Genomic DNA, 16,951 nt, shown 5'->3' with positions numbered 1-16,951 from the left:
CTTCCAACAAAACACTAAAATACAATAACCTATTAAACATTAAAAGCTTCCCTAAACAGGGCTGCCTTCGGATGTCTTCTAAAAGTTTGGTAGTTATTTTTCTCTTTGACATCTGGTGGGAGGGCGTTCCACAGGGCGGGCGCTACTACCAAGAAGGCCCTCTGCCTGGTTCCCTGTAACTTGGTTTCTCGCAGCGAGGGAACTGCCAGAAGGCCCTTTGTGCTGGTCCTCAGTGTCCGGGCAGAACGATGGAGGTGGAGATGCTCCTTCAGGTATACTGGACAGAGGCTGTTTAGGGCTTTAAAGGTCAGCACCAACACTTTGAATTGTGCTCAGAAATGTACTGGGAGCCAGTGTAGGTCTTTCAAGACCGGTGTTATATGGTCTTGGCAGCCGCTCCCAGTCACCAGTCTAGCTGCTGCATTCTGGATTAGTTGCAGTTTCCGGGTCACCTTCAAAGGTAGCCCCACATAGAGTGCATTGCAGTAGTCCAAGTGAGAGATAACTAGAGCATGCAGCACTCTGGTGAGAAAGTCTGCAGGCAAGTAGGGTCTCAGCCTGCATGCCAGATGGAGCTGATAACTGACCTGCGCCTCCATGGACAGCTGTGAGTCCAAAATGACTCCCAGGCTGCATACCTGGTCCTTCAGGGGCACAGTTATCCCATTCAGGACCAGGGAGTCCTCCACACCCGCCCACCTCCTGTCCCCCAAAAACAGTACTTCTGTCCTGTCAGGATTCAACCTCAGAATACAGCTTGTGAAGGGTGTGGCCTAGGGAGAGTCCTGTGGGCCACATAGAGAGGCCAGGGCCATTTGGCCCCTCACATACCCTCCCACGGGATGTGTGGAGACACCATCTTCCGGGTCCAAAGACCTGTGCAAGTCACATGACCCATGCGAGATTGTGGACCTGGAAAAAGTGCTGGGGGGGGGGCAAGATCTCGTCCTGAAATTGTGCGAGAGCAAGGTGCTCAAAATGTCCGCCATGCTCTCGTGGGGAAAACCAGGATGTCACAGTTTTTCTGGGGCAGTTGACGGGTATTGCTCAGCCTCCCCATATTTATTGCAATGGTATGGTGTGGTAGCAAGGGACGCGTGTTGCGCTGTGGGTTAAACCACAGAGCCTAGGACTTGCCGATCAGAAGGTCGTGGTTCGAATCCCTGCGACGGGGTGAGCTCCCGTTGCTCGGTCCCTGCTCCTGCCAACCTAGCAGTTCGAAAGCACGTCAAAGTGCAAGTAGGTAAATAGGTACCGTTCCGGCGGGAAGGTAAATGGCATTTCCGTGCGCTGCTCTGGTTCGCCAGAAGCAGCTTAGTCATGCTGGCCACATGACCTAGAAGCTGTACGCCGGCTCCCTCGGCCAATAAAGCCAGATGAGCGCCACAACCCCAGAGTCGGCCACGATTGGACCTAATGGTCAGGGGTCCCTTTAGCTTTACATATGGTGTGGTAGCAGAATAAGTAAGGTTATTTTATAAATATTAGATTTCATTAAGGTTATATTAATAGGCAAACTGTTATTGTATATGTATATGTTTAGGATGTCACCTTCCTTTGAATCCTGTATCAATGAAGGGCAAGCTAGAAATGAAATGATAATAATGATAATTATTAGTAGGAGCAAGGGCATTCATTTCCAGATGCCCTTGAGCCTCCCATGTAGTTCCACCAGGTACAAGTTTCAAGTTGAATCACAGCCTGGAGGGGAAATGTACAAGTTTCTCCCCAGGATGCACTTTCAGTAGCATCCAAGATCTACACTCTCTCCCACGAGGAACATTCCCTGTGTTCAAAGTGGTTCAGCAAATGGCAGAATGTTTTTAAATCTCTCTCTCTTCAGGGCATTGAACATTCTGTGCGTGTACATTGCTCTCATTGGCCTTAAAAGAAGTTTAATGCATACATCAAAGGGAGGATTTACCCCCATCATGAGCCCCGACGGGCAAAGACAACAGCAGCAAGCTCACCGGCTACAGATTCTGAGCCGGGAGTGTGGCAGAGTTCAAACCAACAGCTCACGTTTTAAGCAGTGTGTGTGTGTGTGTGTGTGTGTGTGTGTGTGTGTTTAAAATATAGGCCAGTGTTTAAATATTGGTTGTCCTAATGACTAAATTGGAGGTTCCTTCTTTAAAAATAAACATCGGTCTACCAAACTGTATACTAATACTAATAATTTTATTATTTATCCCCCGCTCATCTGGCTGGGCAGAGAAGAGGGTGACTTGGTGCAAAGTAGTACTAGGCTCCGCTAAGTCCTATCCCTACTTCTAACAGTTTGCTAGAAGAGAAAACAGGTACAGTTTACCTTGCAGGGATGATAAGCATTTTGGGAAGGGGCTTTGGTTCAGTGGTAGAGCATCTGTTTTAAGTACAGGAGGTCACGGATTCAATCACTGGCACCTCCAGTTTGGGCTGGGAAAGGCTCCCTGCCAGAAACCCCGGATAGCTGCTGCCAGTCAGTGTAAACGATGCTGAGACTGATGGATGTGGTCTGACTCAATGTAAGGCAGTTTCCCATGTTCTTCAGAACTACAGCTACTGCAATTCTCTTGTCTATCCAACTGTCAAGGACTGAGGAGCCCTGCCTTCCTTTGCATGTGGTCAACCTATTTGCACTCGTCAGGAAAGAGGTGGTGAGTGTACACTGACAAATATCTAGGGATAGCAATGCTAGGTCTGGTAGCAGGACTTGGCATCTTGGGGCAGTGCCATTTTGGCCAAGCTATGCTAATCTTGCCTAAGGGCAGGTGAAACCCCAGTTCAGCTGAAAGGCTTAGCTGATCAGCTGATTGGTAACATCTGCAAAACTCTATGTAAAGAGCTGTGCACAGGGCTTTGCAAGAGCTGACAACCAGCTGATTGCCAGGTCTTGTGAAGCTCCTTGCTGATGTCCCTTTGCAAACGGTCACCGCATGTGACTTTGACATCAGGTGATTGATAGGTAGGCAAACTTGGCCTGTGAAATGTGCAGGAGATCTGGTTCCCCATCCCTGGTCTACACTGCCTGGCAGCAGCTATCCATGGTTTAAGACAGGGAATAGTCCCAAACCTCCCAAGAGATGTCATGGACTCAACATGGATGTTCGGCATGCAAAGTAGATGTTCTAAGCTGCAGATCTTCTCCTTTTTATGATAACCTTGAGAAAGACCAGCTCTGTATGAGCCACATAATGCAATTCTTCCCCTCCATTGAAACCCAGTGGCTCTTACTTTTGAGTAAACAAGCACTGGATTGGGCTATAAGTAACCTTCAGGCAGACTTGTCCTGCTCTCTTTTGCTAATTAATTGCAAAGCTCAAGTATAAGTGGCACTGGATAATATGGCAAACAAAGGTAGAAGGAGAAATTCCTTTCTGTTCATCACTGGTCTGGAGGGGAGGGGGGAGGAGGACCGGGGAGGAAAGTGTTAATAGCTTGTGCCTGAATGCCGTGGTTTGCAATCTCTAAGCAGCTTTAGTGTCTCCTACCACAGCCCTGATTTAAAATTCATAAATGCTAATCCTCCATAATTTACGGTTTAAAAAGCAGCCCCACTCACAGGCCCTGTGGCTACAGCTCTGTCAGAGTAATTATGCCGCCAAGCTGAAATTGGACTACTAACTGAGATATTAAACAGGGTAGGAAATCCTCTTCCTTGGCAGCCTACCCAATTATTCCAAATAAGCAAACAGATTAGTGAGTAATTTTCCAGTTAAATCTGGTGATTGGTGCCAGAATTGTATGTTAAATATTCAGAAGTAAATAGATTAAAGATGAAATGTCCCCCTCCTTTTTTCCCTCAAGCTTAATTTAGTGTGTATATTAAAACTTTTTTTAAAAAAAGAGGGAGTGAGAGAAATCTTCATTGAAGTGCAGGATGATTGCTTTGAAAACGGAGCTTTTCCCCTTTCATTTTGTTTGCCCTCTGGGGAAGGGGCGCTCTGCTATTAATTAGTCGGGGCACGTTGTGCTGATGGAACCCCATGCTGCACAGAGGCTGGGGCTGGCTTGTGGTTTTCTATTAGCTCTGCTCCTGGAGGGCACCTCCTGGGTGGGCAAGCTCCGGAAGACCCCCAAATGGGAAAACCCTAGAATGAACTTTGAAGCAGGATGTGGTCGGAGGTGCATCCGATCTTCTATCTTCCTTTTTTGGACTAAGAGCTTTTCGTGGGCACAGCAGTAGCTGATGGCCCTTGTCTTCTGGTTTTCTCAATAACCAGCTGTACAAATGGGTCTTTCACTTGTTGACTTCGGCTCATCTCTGAACTGTTTTCTTTTGGGAAAAGGACTTAGCGTTATCCCAGTTCCAAGGTTTCATCTTTATGAGAGGAAGACCAAGCTAATGGTTTGTGTTGTTTGGAGCATTTTTCAAGCACCTTCAAACTGGTCCAAACTTAGAACCGGTTTTCTAGCTCTTATGCAGCTTGAATAAGGGCCACCCTTTTGAAAGAAATTTAATGCTTTCCACTCAGTGATGTGTCTTTTCACAAGTGATGTGTCTGCATGTGCAACCTTAGCTGGATGAGGGTGTGTTCCTCCTCACCCTTTAACATCGGGGTTTCACAGTGCAATTAGGGGTGTAAGAAGGCAGCAATTTCTCTTCTGTCTGGCATTTGTCACAATCAGCAGTGTTTTCATTCCGCCGCAGTTCAGTTTCTGCCAAACACTGCCTTGTTTGTCTCACTGGCCACTGTTTACCATAAGTTACATAATTGTTGTAATTATTTTTGTAACTTCCACAACTTACATTCATTCCAATAATGAAGGATGCCTCAAAACCATGTTTTTAATTAAGAAATTAACTATGTATCATTTGTGAACTGAAAAAGAGCTAGTGAATACCAACTGTATTTGCTTGACTAATTTTCATTCGCGACCACAAATGTGCAAATTTCAGCAACTTTCAATCCCCCCCCCCATCAGAATTCTCCAGCATCCCTACATGTGATGGCATCAATCAGCTGTTCTGACATGAAGTATGGAAGCTGTGGGATCATTTCTTCTCAACACCCTGCAAGTCACTGCTCATCAATGCATCTCTTCCTTCCCCACCCCCCCACCCCAACACACAGCCTTCCAGCAGCTATGCAGGCTTAACATTTAATCTGGGCCATTCTATTTAGCAGACCAATGTGCTTTTGTCTTTGAAGGACTGTCCCAGTACAATGCAATACAGATCTAACTATTTCGATTAGGACTATTACCATTGAGTTGAAATCACAGGGTGCTTCTCTTGGAAATCCACATAACCTTTTTAAAAAAACATCATCCTTTCTGTTTTTACCAGTCAAGTTGTTACAAAGAGTTCAGGCCATCGCACCAAAGAAATATAGACACAATTTCTTTCAGAATTGAAGCAGGCGCTTTTCCTATCATGAAACTAAGTTCCTACTTGACTACTGATTTCTGATTTCAATAATTTACTTTTTTTGCTCCTGCATTGTCCAGTGATGGATCTCATAATAGGCTCTCATACTTGTAGAATGGTACCATAAGTGCACTTCAGAGAGATTCTAGCACACTTTGAGAAATCCAGCAAAATTTGATTAAGTGCCTAAGAAACCTTGCTTTTGGATGCCTTTAGCTTTAGCTGAGAGCCAGTGTGGTGTAGTGGTTAAGAGCGGTAGTCTCGTAATCTGGGGAACTGGGTTCGTGTCTCCGCTCCTCCACACGCAGCTGCTGGGTGACCTTGGGCTAGTCACACTTCTCTGAAGTCTCTCAGCCCCACTCACCTCACAGAGTGTTTGTTGTGGGGGAGGAAGGGAAAGGAGATTGTGAGCCACTTTGAGACTCCTTAGGGTAGTGATAAAGCGGGATATCAAATCCAAACTCTTCTTCTTCTTCTTTTAGAGTGAGCAGGTGTGAGGTCCTACTGCTGAGTCCACTTTGGTTCATTGTAAACCAAACGGTGATTTCATCTTGGGTCATAGATTTCCTGTAGAGGGGCAGGAAGGGAGCCTTGACAGCACACTGTGAAAAAAATGTACAGCATCTCTACAAACACATAACACATGTCTTGCTCACACAACCCTGATACTGTGGTGGTCATATCACACACTTAAGAAGCTGTGTTCTCTGAAATAATCATTATGTCACAGAGTTACAAGTACTCTAATTCAAAATAAGCCTGCTCCTCCATCTAGCCACTTCAGCAATTTTGCTAAAAATAGGTTTCACTTTGGCTACTGTCAGTCCTTTACATGTATATCAATGGCACATTTGTTAGGAGAAGCCACTTGAAACTTGAAGAGCTGGGAAATCAAACATTTCCATGTGATTCCCCCTGATTCTCGCCATTTGCAACAATATGTTCGTGGGTTTCAATTATCCTGACAAACCTCACAGGCAAGAGAGTTCCTCTAGTGGTCTCTTGGCTAATCCTTCTGTAGCTTTCAAAATGAAAAGTCTGGAATCAGGCAGATAGGTGGGCCTAACATAATGATGCTGGATGGAGGAACTGACTTTTGTGAGCAGATTAAAGAGTCACCTAGTCTACGGCAGTTTATTATCTGGTGTCTGTCTGTGGCTGTTTCTGTGATTCACAGAAAGCAGACAAGTTTGAACTCTGCCTCTTTGTGAAGAGAATTTCCTTCCCTCTCTTATCTTCTCTGTTTATGACCACAGGTACAGTGATTGGTAGCTGGTCACATTTCATCTAGTTAGTAATGTAATTGCTGATTATTTTCTCTTATACATAAACAGATATCTAAGCATTATGAGGAAGTGGGTACAGACACATAGAAGTTTCTTGCTGTACTGCATTCAGGGATTAATGATAAACCACACAGGAAAGTACCTCAATGTGGATCATGTGGAACATAAGATTTTTAACCAAGGCCATAACTGGAGCTGGTTTCTTCAATAGTGGCAACTCGACTTCCTTTTCACCACACAGGGTCTTCTGAAAGAAAATAAAGCAAAAATAAAGAAATTTGCTTGGAGTAAAATCACAAGACAGGGCTGCTTGTTATCACCATTGTTAATGACCATATACAACCCTGACAAGGGATTGCAAAAAGTTTAACAGAATTGACTAAAAGAAGGATAAGAATCAAATATGCAAAAGAGATTGCAATAACAGCTACCCTTGATAATGTATTTACTCACGATAAAGACACGCTCTTAGAAATGTTACTTGTTTTCAGCCTCTTTGGTGATTTCAATTGATCTTCAAAGATTAAGTTAAAGAAATTAGAAATTCTAGACATAAATACTCTGTCAGTAATAAGGAATCTGTGGAGAGATTCAGGAATCCAGTACTTTGACATCAGCATTTTGAAAATATAACTGCTACCTATAAATAGAATTATGGGTTTCTGGTCAAGATTATCTGGAAACAGCATGCAGAATAGAGCATTTTAAAGCTCTCCTGTTTAGAGAGGTTACTGGCAATTGGAATGATGATTCTGCCAAATGTTTTTTAATCTATTGATTAAGCAAAATGAAAGCAAAAATACATCAATAGATTTCTAGAGGTTGGAAATATCCATTTAAAACTATACCTCAATCAAGATAAAAAGAGCATATGGGTTTTCCATAGCATAATATGACGCAATGAAATTAGCAGTCACCTGGGAATGCTTTAGACTAGCCAAACAAATCTTTTGTTGTTCAAGACAACAGATAGGGGTGGTTGTTTTATTTTTATAAATCAGTAAGCTCAATCAATTATGCTATTTAGGAGAAGTTGGATATTGTATAGATCGAAATAAAAATCTAGCTTCTTAAGACAAACCATAGCTTTGTTAATAAAGAAAAGAAAGAAAAGAAAAGAAGTAGTGAAGGAGGAGGAGGAAATAACAGACTTGCATTTCTGGAAGATACACACATTTGTTAAAAATATAATATTGGAAGGGTTGAAAATTAATGATCTGATGCTCTCATCTCAAGACCAGGCAGTCTTACCATATTGATTTCTGAATATTGGTATTTGAACAATTAGGGACCAAATCCAATGCTGAGAAATATATGTTACAACCAGATATAACATGAATTATTCAATTGTTATGTAACACAAATATGGAATTGAATTCCTTGGCAATACAAAGATCTAGATATTTGCATTGCAAAATCTTTCTGCAAGAATTGAAAACATTTGTTCCCAAAATTGCCATATAAGGAGAATCCCAGGAAAAATCCTTGGAAAATGCAAGAGGTTCGAGTCCTTCATCCTCTGTGCCAAAAGTGCACAAATCAACTGAGCACTTACTTTCTGTGGCTTTGGGCAGAGAAAGCCTAAAGGGGCAGACCTCATCAAAGAAATGGCAGACTAGGCATGCTCAGTGGCCATGGAACATGGTGAGTTGAGGGAAGGGAGAAGAATGCATTGGAATAGCCTGGAAGAGGGGAATGGTTGACTTCAATGCCTATCAGGATCACTCCCACTATCTTTGGTAGCAGATGCCGCTTTTAATCACCAAATGGTCAACTGAATCTTTCCAAGATGAGATTTGTCTACCACACAAAGTTCTTATATTGCTATATTGTAGGGGTGGGGAACCTCAGGCATGAGGGAAACATGTGGCCCTCCAAACCTCTTCATTTGTCCCCTGGGAATCTCCCTAGGTCACACTCTGTCCCCAGTTATGCCTCTTAGGAGCCCTGCTTTGCACCCCCTATAATTCTGATAATGTTTCTGGCTTGCCTGGTTGAAGAATAGACGTGTGTGTGTGTAGAAACCAGCCTACTGCACTGAGGTAAATGTTACATTCACTACTCCACTCACTTTTGCTCTTGACCACACCCAGAGCTGGCCTGGGGCTCCCGGGTGGCCGTTCAGAAGGTAGTACAGCCCTCAGACTGAAAAGGATCCTTCATATTACCTTCAGAACAATCATGTCGGAAGCCTAGACTACTCATTTTCTTAACAGAAGATTAATGCAAAAGCTGAAAATGCAATATGTTTCATGTTCTTTAATTGCATTGTTCCTTATTGCACCTCAGTACTGGGCATTTTAATGCTAGCTGTAATTCACACATTGGAGTGGCATTGAGTGGAAGCATTTCCCTCCTTCTCTCAGACTAATGGAATCTCTGCCTACATATTTCTTCCCACCTACGAAGGTCATCAAATGTTTTTGTGCCAAGCGTTAGAATTGATGCCATCATAATGAACTCTGAAAACATTGTCCTGACAAAGCAAACAGAACATGTTGAGATCCTTGATCTCAACATCAAACAAAGTGCGAGGGGGGTCCCAGAGAAGCCATCCATCCAAGATCAACCGGTTCTCCTGTGCACAAGGATGTTCAGTCCAGAATGCAGAGATGTCCAGGCAGCAAGGTTATGTTCAGCTTAAATAAATGAGATGACGGAATGGCCAGATTACAAATGTGAAGATCTTGACTGCTGCTATTTGTGGCAATCCATAGATGACAATCTGAGGACCATTTCTCATGGAATATTTATGCTGTCTTTGAGCACAATCCCCCCTCCCTCCCATGGACTTGAATTAAAATCAGTGGATCTTTGATGACAGTTGTGTGATTGTGAATACAAATGTAAACATTGGCTTTCAATCACCTCTTTCCTCAGCAAAATGCATAAAAGTGAAAGGGTGAGTACTTTCTCATCGCCACATATGCCTTTTGCTCGGACAGCGATTTAAGCATAGAGGTAACTCATAATTTATGCCTTTCATAACAAAACTACTCGTAACGTGTATTTTGGTGCATGGATATCCATGAAAATTGTACCCATGTATCCATGATATAGAGCACATAGATAAAACTATGAAATTCTCTGTCAAAAGGTGTAGTTATGGTCAATAACTTAGATGCCTGAAAACGAGGAGTAGACAAATTCATGGAGGATAAGGCTGTGTTCTACCTCCTCTCTTGAAGAATACGTCTCTGGATATGAGCTTCCCAGAATCACAAATGGGGAGAGTGCTGATGTATTCAGGTTCTGCATGGGGGCTTCCCATAAGTATCTGATTAGTTACTGTGAGAGCAGGATGCTGGTCTAGGTGGAGCTTTGGTCTGATCCAGCAGGTTATTCTTATGTTGTCTGTTGGACAGTGAATCTGCACAAGCTAGGCTTGCCCTGAGCTTAGCCTGTGCCTAATTAGGTACCTTACCTGTCTATATAGATGCTGGGGAGAAAGTGTGCTAGCACGGGCTTACGCAAGCAGCCTTGTGAGTTAATGATGGGGTGAAGCTGCGGTTTGAGAGTCACATTTATTCTCATAGGAAATGAACAACGTTGGGGGGGGGGTGTCCTAGGCTGCCGAGCCCAGTAAACCATTGGTTGTTCAAGGTAAGAAGTTCAGTCACATCTCGTCTGGTTGGTAATGATTACATCTTCTCTCTGATAGAAAGACAGGCCAATCAAACCTCACCCCTGCAGAGTTGGAAGGAAGGGGACACGGGGACATGCAACATGTGTGAAAGCAGCGGAACCTGTCTGGAGGGTGGGGATGAGGCAGGTGGAGACATAAAGATATTTATGAAACATATTGCAGTGTTGTTTATATACAGTCGTACCTTGGTTTTTGAACAGCTTAGTTCTCAAATGTTTTGTCTCCCAAACACCTCAAACTCGGAAGTGACTGTTCTGGTTTACAAACTATTTTTGGAAGCTGAACATCCAATGGGGTTTCTGCAGCTTCCGATTGGCTGCAGGAGCTTCCTGCAGCCAATCAGAAGCCTTGCTTTGGTTTCCAAATGTTTTGGAAGTTGAACGGACTTCCAGAATGGATTCTGGTCGGCTTCCAAGGTACAACTGTACTACCATCCTAGGGATAAATACATATTCTTCTCCATCCAAATAGGGCTGCTGCTGCCCAGTCTACAGAAGCCTACACTCTATTAAAGCCCTATATGACGTAGACCCTCATACCTATGGGACCGCCTCTCCTGGTATGTCCCACGGAGGACCTTATGGTCTTCAAATAAAAACATCTTGGAGATCCCGGGCCACAAGGAGGTTAGGCTGGCCTTAGCCAGAGCCAGGGCTTTTTCGGCCGTGGCCCCAATCTGGTGGAATGCTCTGTCACAAGAGACCTTGGCCCTGCGGGACTTGACATCTTTCCGCAGGACCTGCAAGACAGAGCTGTTCCACCAGGCCTTTGGCCATGGCACAGTTTGACCCACTCCTTCGGTAATCCTCATAGAACTCTAGCCCAATGGTTGCCATTAATTTGATTCTGAATTGATTTTAGAATGAATTGATTTTAGAATGTATTTCAATTAATTGATTGTGATTTTATGTAAATGGTGTTACTTTTACTGTTGTTAGCTGCTCTGAGCCCAGCTTCGGCTAGGGAGGGTAGGATATGAATAAATTATTATTGTTATTGTTATTGCTGTTATTATCATTATCATTATTATAGCTCTCCCCGTCTTTCAGTACAGCAGTATTGTAAATTGTATGTTTTCATAAGCCATGAACCACAGGAGGGTCTTGGAGATCCTTGTGGATGTGATGGTCTTTAGCGTGGCCATGAAATCATGGTATACAACAATTAAGCTTTCTTTGGCAAGAAGTCTGCAAGAAGTTGGTAGATTAGGTCAAGAGCCTTGCATGCAGTCTTGTCAAGTCCTGAGTCAGAAGACCACCATGAAAAAACATCCCCATCTCCTATAGCCATTTTGAACTGTATTGAAAGTCCCCTCACATTGAGCTCATCACACCACTCACCCTCTGGGTTTATGGTTGGCTTGGAGCTGGCATGGATTGCCAGCTCTATGAATAAATTGCACACATCCTGGTCATGTACAGAATATTGCTATTGTGCCTTTGGGGCCTCTTGAAGCTTCACTTTGCATGCTCTGGCACAGTGATTTCTGATGCCATGCAAATCTTTCCATATGCTTGACAGCTCCTCCGGGGGCGTTTCCTTTTATGGCATTGACAGATTTTCCTTGGGCCCAATTTGCCTGTGTATTTGGGGATTGTTTTGCCTGTCTTTACATTTCTCTTGCTCATTTTGTCCACGTCACGAGCTAATTGCACAAACAAATGCAGATCTCTGTGCTCAGTACTGGTCCCTAGAATGAGTTGAACCTGGGAGCTTTTCCTTTTGCTGCACAGTAAACGACAGTGTATGAGATTCGACATATGTAATTGCAAAATGATGCACATCAGAAGAAAGGGGGGAAAGGACGGGTCTTTAGAAATATGCCAGTGGCATCTAAACTGGCTGTTATGAATGACTCTGGGGGGTGATTCTTAGAGTGATCGTGTTAGAACATATTCACTGATATCATTGGAAAAAAAGATCAAATCCAGGGTTGGAAAACTTTAGGGTAGTGGCCATAGCTTCCCTTTTTTTTGCGGGAAATTTCCTTATTCCAGCACCGTTTCCCACTGCTTCCTGCTGCTATCCCGGATTGTTAGATATCCTGTAGACTGTCCCTGGGACAGGTGAGGCTGCTGATCCCTTATTTTCGAGGCTGCTGATCCCTTATTTTCAAATCTGGAAGTTGACAGCTATGGCAGTGGCTTAAAATAAAACAGAAGGTCTCCTATTGCCCTGATATTCACTTCTCTTTCCATCTTATATAAAATGGCTCCTCCTTTAAGCCAGGAGTGGCTCAACCCTGTATCAGGGGCTGAGCTGACTGCAAGAAAAATTTTCTGGCCTCCTAACCTGCCCTCCTTTTTTTCTGGCCCCAAGCCTCCACCAGTTTAGGGAGTAGTAGCAAAAAATGAAAAAAAAAAAAAAAACATAGACTGGTTGGGAGAAAGGCAGGAAGGTTTAAACTTCTATACCCAGCAGCCTTATAAGGACTTTTAGACACACCCACCACTGGCACATGGGCCCTGAAGGGTTGGGCAAGGGTGAATGTGGTTAGCCACCTCTGCTTAAGAATTATGAGTTTACCCACAAATAGAAGGGCAACTTATTTTTATAGTTCTTTGAGAAACAAAATAATAATTACAGTAATAATACATAATGTGTCACTAGAGTAAAGAAAACAAGGGGCTTTACTGTATTTTTGCATCAGAATTAACTGCAAGAAGAGAGGAATCACTCATGTTCCAAGCTCTGCCACTTTTGTATGTGTGATATTCATATTTATATACTGACATTCCATTTCCACATTGAATCTGTAATTTTTTTAAAAAAAATTCAATGTTTAAATACAAACACGCTTTTCAATATGCATTTCTAAATGCATTTTCACCTAGAATAAACATTTATAAATGCACTTCCTCTCAAAACACATATTTTAAAACAGAGCTTGGTTTTTTTTTTTTTAATTTGAGAACTGTGTTGTGCTGTTTGGAGAAGTCTCAAATTCAATAGATTCACCCCAATCTGCACCTTAGTCCACAAGATGCAGAATAAGGTCAATTTTCATCCAAATTCACAAAGATTGGATTCCTTGGGCATCATGGCCTGTAAGTTCCCCCTTTTCATACGTTCAGCTAGAGAAGGGGTGGCTCACATTTATAGGCCTGAGGGGCACCCCTCCCCATTACAACATCCATCTGGGGGCCACATGCCTGTGAAAGAATGATTCATTTTGCTAACATGCTCTGTGAGGAAATGTGCTTCATGGTGTCAGCTGCCCCAGCACTATTCATTCTAGGAGCAGATTTGGACTGAGCAATTCAGGTGCTGACGTATTGTTGGTGCTGACCTTTAAAGCCCTAAACGGCCTCAGCCCATATACCTGAAAGAGCATCTCCACCCCCATCATTCAGCCTGGACACTGAGGTCCAGCGCTGAGGGCCTTCTGGCAGTTCCCCCACTGCGAGAAGCCAAGTTACAGGGAACCAGGCAGAGGGACTTCTCGGTAGTGGCGCCCGCCCTGTGGAACACCCTCCCATCAGATGTCAAGGAAATAAACCACTATCTGACTTTTTGAAGACATCTGAAGGCAGCCCTGTTTCGGGAAGTTTTTCATGTTTGCTGTTTTATTGCTTTATTATTATTATTAATGTTAATATTCTGTTGGGAGATGTCCAGAATGGCTGGGGAAACCCAGCCAGATGGGCAGGATATAAATTATTATTATTATTATTATTATTATTATTATTATTATTATATTGTGGAGGGAAATGGGGTATGTACGCATGTCCCACCTCCAACACCCTTGTGCATCCTTGCTTCATTTCAGACCTTTGCGTGTTTGACATGAATATCTGAATGCGGATTCTGAGTGCTGATTATGCAGGGTTCCAGGTCATGAGGAGGCAGCTGAGAGAATTTAGCTGAATATTCTTTGAAGCCCCCTTTAGACCTTCGTGCTGAATATGCTAAAGTCTGAAGTGGAACACCAGGGTGTGGGGGAATGGTGCTTGTGATCTTATCCCACCCTCAATTTAAGCCCTCATGCATTTGCTTAAATGCCTGAATAGGCCATATGAGGTAACCATTTTGATGTCATATGGTCAATGTTCCAAAAGAACCACAGCTGCTACCACCAGTAAATGCACACATAAACTTTTTGCAAAGCTTTGAGCAGGCACCCTGTCATACATTGGTCCTCCTCCTGACTTGCCATACCAGAAGCTTCCAGGCCCTGTGTTTTTAGTTTCTGTTGTTTATTACAAGCAGCAGCCTGCTAACATACTTTTCCTCCCTCCATAAATCATTTTGTATTGAAGTACTTTTTGTTCCCCTTCCTCTTCCAGATACTTCTCACCAACTTCATTTGAAAGGGTGGCCCCTGTCACTTTATCTTACCAGTTCATTCCACCTCACCTTTCTCTTCCTGTCACAAGAAGGCCTGCCTGAGGTCTCTCTAAAATCCCTTCAAAAGATTTTCTTTTCTTATTTGTGTTTTTCTATCTTCAACATATGTTTTCCCTGCCAAAAACACAATTCCTTGCTATTCTCAATATTTTTAAAAGTCTCTTCCATTATCCTTGGAGAATACAGATGTATTCTTTGTGTGCTCTTTGTACTTTCCATCGAGAACTAACTGCCCACCCCATGCAGCCTGTATGTCCTTAAATTATGGAGAGTGAACACTTACAGTAATTGTGACTGGTGCTCTTTCCTCACGTCCTTCCTAAATGATATGTGTTCACAGGCAATTACAGAACTATGGAGTTAGAGGACTTTTTCTGAGGTATATCAGCGGCCTCAAGACAAAGAGGAGGAAGGAGGGCCATGTGTGCTGTACTTTCCTTAACGGGATGCCCTTCAAGAGGGTAGACTTTGGCACCTTGTAAAATTATGACTTTTATTTGGCCTTTCAGATATGAACCAAGCAAGGCTGTCAACATACACAGTAGTCTTCATTGTGAAGGCACTTCGCTTCGTCTGTCAGCTGTAAACAGCTTAAGAGGCATGTCATTCTAGTATTATTATAGCACTCTAAGATTTGTTTTTAGATTGGTTTGTACTTCTTTCTTCTTCTTCCCCTGGCAAAGGCTTAGATATATAGATGACATGGGTTATTTACTGCATTTACTGCAAAATGCTATGTGCTCTTTTGTGTAAGTATGAGGCAGTACCATGTGGAATAAAGAGCTGGGACAGTAACCCGTCATTACAATCGGATAGCAACTTCTGGTCAGCTCCTAACCTGAAGGAACTCCTACAGATTTAATAGCGGGTTAGAGACAGGTTCAACAGTTGTAGCTTTTCCTTCCATTGCAGGATTGGGAAAGGCGAAGGCTCACTGGCTGGCATGCTTCCAGTCACAATGGAAAATGTTGTACAAGGAATTGTTGATTTTGGGTAGCACTAAAATTAACTTATAAATGTGGTCTCCTGGGTATCAAGAATTTGGATACCCGACTTAGAGATGGGCAAATCTGTCAATTTCAGTTTCTCTTTGTTTCTCATCCCCCCCCCCAATATTTAGTTCAGTTCTTCACATTTTCACATCACTTTGTGATTCCCCTCTTGTGAATTCAGCATTTTAGTGCAAATTTATCCTCGTATACACATGTTTGCCAGCAACTTTGGGTTTTGACCCAATGCATTTTCTAATATATTGCATTATTTTCATGGATAAGTTTATTCTATGCACATTTTACTCTTGTATATGCGTCTTTGTGTACATTATTTGGCCAGAGAACTGCACAGCAAAATCTGGAACTCTCATTTTTGAAGGATGTCCATTTGGGGGGGTGGGTTTGTATTCCACAATAAATAAATCATATACCAAGGCATATAAAAAAAATGACAGGAGAATATAACATCCTTGGTCTTTAGGGCCTTTGAAATCCTGAAAATTAACTGATATTTCAGATTCATGTGTTATATTACAAAATTGGAAAAAAGATGTAAAGTATGACAGACTTTAGCAAGAGATTAGTATTATGTAGCTTGTGTTAATGATCAACTGCTTCTGACAGGAAACGGTGCATTAGCATTAAATGACAAAGAGTTGTTCAGGGATAGGGGGAATTAAATAATATGTCTTTTTAATGCCACATTCGAGGTAATCTTTTTGGAATATACTCTGCACAGCTGGAGATGCGCTATAGGTGCTTTTGTACTCCGCTCAGACAACAGATTGGAGCAACTCCCACAACTTTTCTGGTGCAAATAGGCAGCAGCTAGCAGTATTTCCACAGGTTTCAATAAGCCCCATGTTAACCGTGCAAGGTCTTTGAAAATGTAGCACGTGAATACACAGCAGGACTGGACTGAAAGGATCCAGGCTCGGTTTGGACTGGAGTTTTCGTACTGTTGCTGCCCTTGAGCTGATGCCTCTTTTTGTTTCGCAGTAAACACAAGTTTCTGTAGGTGTAAACGGCAAGTGATAATAGTCTTTCTCATATGACTGTGCCACAGTCGTTTATGAAAGCAGACATCGTTTCCCTCTATTGTTGGTGTTCGCGGCTGAATGCCAATCCTTATCTAGCAAAAACAGCACCACTTTCATACAACATGGTTTTCTTACTATTGTTCCCCTTGACCTAATACTTCATACACCAGCAGGCTCAGGGAAACACCAAGGTTTGCAGAAGTGGAAAGATACTATTTTTGTGGTGGGTAAGTGGGACTAAGGACAGCCACTGAAGACTGACTATATCCATTGAGCATGGAATTCTATCT

General features: G+C 42.9%; 1 long non-coding RNA gene across 1 annotated transcript in view; it reads left to right on the top strand.

Moving 5' to 3' along the window:
• The first annotated feature begins 216 nt into the window (after positions 1–216).
• The window catches only part of LOC310666311, a 446,582-nt gene continuing 429,847 nt past the window's right edge, over positions 217–16,951 (top strand). Inside the window, exon 1 of the long non-coding RNA XR_014505877.1 lies at positions 217–355. This is a non-coding gene — a long non-coding RNA (uncharacterized lncRNA). The remainder of the gene's footprint in view (positions 356–16,951) is intronic.

Source organism: Podarcis tiliguerta, assembly GCF_965153285.1.
Source record: "Podarcis tiliguerta genome assembly, chromosome: 1".
In the NCBI taxonomy this organism is placed as follows: Eukaryota; Metazoa; Chordata; class Lepidosauria; order Squamata; family Lacertidae; genus Podarcis; species Podarcis tiliguerta.
The sequence above is the reverse complement of the archived record's forward strand: the minus strand, read 5'-3'. Positions and strand labels throughout refer to the sequence as shown.